Raw genomic sequence first — 5,189 nt, forward strand, 5'->3', positions numbered from 1 at the left:
ATTCCCTACAGTGAACATAATCATTATGTACTGCAAACATGTACTAATAAAAAATTAAAAACAACCAAAAAACATCCCACCTGTAATCCTAGCACTGAGAGGCTGAGCCAGGAAGATCGTAAGTTTGAGCCCCGCCTGGACAACTTATAGATTTAGCAAGACTCTGTCTCAAAGTAAAAAATTAAACCAGGCATGGTGGCACATTCCTGTAATCCCAGCATTTGGGAGGCTGAGGCAGAAGGATCAATCGCCATGAGTTCAAGGCCAGCCTGGGCTACATAGTGAGTTGAAGGTCAGCCTCCACTACATAGCAAGACCATGTCTCAAAACCCTCCAAAATAATTAATTAATTAATTAATTAAATTTAAAAATAATAAATCATTTTTTTAAAAAAGGGCCAAGGGGGCTGGGTATTTAGCTCAGTGACACAGTGCCTGCCTGGCAAGTGCAAGGTCGTGAGTTCGATTCCTGGTACTGGAAAAAAAAAAACCAAAATAAATAAATAAATAAATAAATAAATAAAAAAGGGCCAGGGATGTAGCCCAGGTGAGGGCCCTGGGTTAATCCCCAGTATCAAAAAAACCCCCAAACAATCTAATTCGGTTCCTATCTGAGGTGATCTGATGTCCTAATTTACTCGTTTACTGACTGTCTCTCTCTCATCAGAATATGAGCCCTGTGATGCTGGGGACCATCCTGGCTGGTGCCTCCAGACCAGTATCTCACCAAGAATAGACTTTGATGGTGGTGCACGCCTGTAATCCTAGCACTCAGGAGGCTGAGGCAGGAGTATCGTTGCAAGTTTGAGGCTAGCTTGGGCTACAAAGTGAGCTCAATGCCAACCTGAACTGCATAGCAAGACCCTGTCTCAGAAAGACAAAAAAAAAAAAGAATAGACTTCGAGGCCAGCCTGGGCTACATTGTGAACTCAAGCCCAGCATGAACTGTACAGTGTGACCCTGTCTCAAAAAAAGTAAATAAAAAAAAATAGACGCTTTCTGCATGAGCGCCAAGCCACCTCCCGGACCCAGTTCCCTTAGCTAACGCTCCTCATGGTTTATATTCAAAAGGCAGAATCTGACCAGCAGGTAAGCCAGCTTCTGGGCTGGTGAGAAGTCGGCCCTTAGCTGCGGAGGTTTGGGGTCCACCAGATTCCCACAGAAACTCTGCTTTATGGAGAGGCACCCATCCGAGCATCTGGAGTTTCCAGTTTCAAACAACAAGGAAGCGAGAATCAAAGAGGCCATGGCTGATGGGAGCACTGACTTGAAGGGTTCGCTGAATCAGAACCACCTGGAACCAGCCTGGCTCTACCCCATAGACTCCGAGTTAATGGGCTGAAAGTGGGGCCCAGGCAGCTGTGTTTTTAACAAGCTGTGGGGGTGGTTTTGGGGACCACTTGTGTTTTTGTGGACAACATACTAGGGCATGCAGGAGGAGTCTGAACTGAGGAAGGCCAGGAAGGGAAGGATTGAACTGTTGTAAATCCTGGGGTTCAGCTGGGCATGGTGGTACATGCCTATGATCCCAGCACTCGGGAGACTGAGGCAGGAGGATCACTGCTGACCTGCTGAGGCTACATAGTGAGTTCAAGACAAGCCTGAAGTACATAGTGAGACCCTGTCTCCAAAAAAAAAAAAAAAAAAGTCCTGGGGCTACAAGGCTTTGGCTGGCCCTTCAGGGCATGAAGGCATTGGTGGACAGTGAGTATCTTTTTCCTTTCTGGGAAGGTACAGGTGGGCGGTGTCAGTGTTGTTACACCAGATCATGCGTGAAGTCATCTCAGGCTGAGGTCCACCCATGTAGGGGCAGCCAGACACTGACTTTGCTGTGACCTGTCTTCGGCTTCTGGGTCAGCTCTGATGAGGACATAGGGCTCGAGTTGCTGAAGGTTCTGCTGGTGGCCCCAGGTGCGTACTGGGGACTGGAGTGAGCCCAGGTCCTATGGTGTCTGAAATAGAAGCAAGCACGGAGAAGCCAGTTGCTCAGGAGGACCAACTCCTCGCAGCTAAGGAGCTGCCTCCTCTGTTGCCACCCTCCCCTCCGCACTGCCCCCGGAGGCTCCTCCAAGGCCAGCAGCTCTCCTGCGACCCCAAACAGAGCCACCCAGCAGGTGGCTGCCAGGTTCAGCCCCTCCTGGGCTGAGCCAGCCCTGGTCACCACGAGGGCTCTGTCTATTTTAGATCCTGAGCTTATGGCCCCATAGAACAGCTGAAGCCTGTGCTTAAAATAGAGGCCTCTGCTTCCTCGCCCACCCCACCTCTGCCAACACACTGCCTACACTCCTGCCTCTGCCTGCCTGGCCGACAGCAGACTCTGCTTCCCTGGGGACCCGGAAGGGCACAGCGACAGTCCCTACAAGGAGGGCCTGGGTGAGCGCCGAGTGTCTGGGTTTTCTTTTCTTTTTTTTTTTCTTAGCTTTTTTTTCTGACAGGTCTTGCTGTATAGTCCAGGCTGGTTTTGAACTAACTATGTAGCCCAGGCTGGCATCGAACTCTTAGTGATCTTCCTGCCCCAGTCTCCTGAGTGTTGTGATTACAAACATCCGACGCCATGTCCAGCTTTCTGGTCTTTTAAAAATCTTGTTATTAAATGTTTATAGTATATATTCGTCATTATATGTTTGCAGAGTATATTCATCAGGTGGACTTGGTGCGTAACACATCTTCACTGTTTTTCTCATTCCCTTCTCCTCGTTTCTTCCCTCTCCCTCCATCTCTTGGTCCTCTTCCCTTTTAGAAAAGATCTTTCTCCCTATTTCCAATTATCTTTTATTTTGCTCTTTATATTTTGGGTTTCTCACATAAGAGAAATCATGTGATATTTAAGTTTGTGCATCTAATTTGCTTCACTTAATATTATGGTTTCAATGTGCATCCATTTTCCTACGAATGACTCCAAAATTTCCCTTTTTATGGCACAGTAGTACTCCATCGTGTGTAAATACCACACTTTATCCATTTATCTATTGATTAACTTACTGGATTAGTTTCTGTTTGAGCAGGTATGTTTGTCAGGGATGTGTGTATGCTTTATTCTGCAACAAATCTCATGTTGGTAGCTCACTGCCAGGCACCATGACAGATAAAAGTCCATCCTGCTGAGTGTGATAGCACACCCCTGTAATCCCAGCACTTGAGAAACTGAAGCAAGAGGATCACCCAGAGTTAAGGCAGATCTGAACTACATACTGAGACCCTATCTCATCTCAAACCAAACCAAAAGTACCTCTGCGGTCTCTGCTTTGGAGAAGTCAGAAAACTACTCATTCATTTATCAAGGGTCACGGTGTGCCAGGCTGTCGTAGTTACTTTTCTCTCACTGCTGAGACAAAATGCTTGATGCCCAAAGTTAAGAGGGGAAAGGTTTACTTAGCTCACAGTTTGTGGAGGGTTCAGTCCATAATTGGTTGGCTCCAAAGCAGGATGGCACATGTCAGAGAGGCAACAATCCACGGCGGTGGAAGATAACAAAAACAACAAGAGCAAAAAAGGGGGAACAAGCCTCTTTCTGTCCCTTTTATCTTGTCCAGACTTCTGGGATTACGACAGTGCCAATCAAATGAGGGGACTGATCCAGCAATCACCCACCCTTTTTTTTCAGGTACCGGGACAGGACGTTGCACTTACCAAGCAGGCATTTGTGCCACTGAGCTAAATCCCTGGCCCCCAATCACCCACCCTTAATCCCAGCACCCTCAATCCTAGCATTGAACCATGTATCAGTCACAGATTCTAGACTCAGCTACCTCCAAAAAAGGCCCACCTAAAAGTACATGAGGCTTTGGGGGGGACATCTAGACACAAACCATAACATTCCACCCCTGCCTCCTGAAAAACTCATCTACATTCTTTTACACAAAAGCCATTTAGGGGGCTGGGGATTTAGCTCAGCGGCAAAGTGCCTGCCTGGCAAGTGCAAGGTTGTGAGTTTGGTTCCCGGTACCAGAGAAAAACCAAAAACCAAAAACCAAAACAAAAAAAAAGCCATTTAGTCCATCTCTAAGAGTTGCCAAAGTCCTAACAGTTTCAGCATTGCTGGAAAGTCCTAGTCCAAAATCTCCTCTGAGAAATAAGGCAAACTCTTAGCTGTGAGTCCCGGTATAAATGATGGTATTGTTTTTTTTTTTTTTTTTTTTTTTTTAGCCAGGGTCTCACTCTGCAGTTCAGGCTGGCCTTGAGCTCACTTTGTAGCCCAGGCTGGCCTTGAACTTGCAACGATCCTCCTGCCTCAGCTTCCTGAGTGCTGGGATTACAGTCGTGCACCACTAGGCCCAGCTTCCCTATACAAATGAAAAGAAAGTTAAACACTTCCAACATTCCATGACTCAAGACAGGCATTTCTATCCCAAAAAGTATAAAAAGGGGGATAGAAAGCAATGGGACCAAAGCAAGTCCAAAATCCAGCAGGGCAAACATTAAATCCTGTTGCTCCACATTTGAGGCAATCTGTGGCAAGATGTGAGCTCCAAAGGGGTTGGGTGGCTCTGTCCCTACAGCACTGCTGGTGGTTGTAGCGCCCATGGCTTCTCTCCTGAGCCTATTCTGCTCCCTCCTTGCAGTTTTCCTCACACAATCCACATTCCAGGCTCCTCTAACCTTCTGGGGTCTCCACTGCACCTTTGGCTTCACCCTCACGGCTTCACACACTGCCCTCTCAGGGGCACACTGCCTGGCCTCCCAGGCCTTCTGGGTGAAATCTAGGTGGAAGCCTCCATGACTCTTGCATTCTGTATGTGCTTAAAACTAGCACCACATGGATGATGCCAAGGTCTGCTGCCAGCTGGAGCAGTAGCCAGGCTGCCTCTCTCTTGGCTGTAAGGGTTGAGTACCTGGATTGCTGAGCACTCTTGAATCCAATTTCAAGGAACAAATTCTCTATGCCACCGCCATTCTGGAACATGGTGCTCTGTGGCTTTCTATTCAAGGCAAAGTCTTTCACTTTTGCAATTTTGAAGCTGCAAAGGTGGAGTCCTGCTGCGTCTTGTGATGCCCTCAGGCCATCTTCCCAATTCTCCTGTTCCTTCTCAGCAATCAAGAGCTCCTCTGCTCTCTTTGCAGTCTACAGCTTTACTAGACCTTCATTTCTGGCCAAACTCACAATGTTTGAAATCATTCTGCTGGCCTCTTTGCTTTTTTTTTTTTTTTTTTTTTTTTTTGCAGACAAGAGGAAGTGTACAAGTTGGGGGG

This window comes from Chinchilla lanigera, unplaced genomic scaffold (assembly GCF_000276665.1).
Source record: "Chinchilla lanigera isolate Chin_1 unplaced genomic scaffold, ChiLan1.0 scaffold00078, whole genome shotgun sequence".
Classification (NCBI taxonomy): domain Eukaryota; kingdom Metazoa; phylum Chordata; class Mammalia; order Rodentia; family Chinchillidae; genus Chinchilla; species Chinchilla lanigera.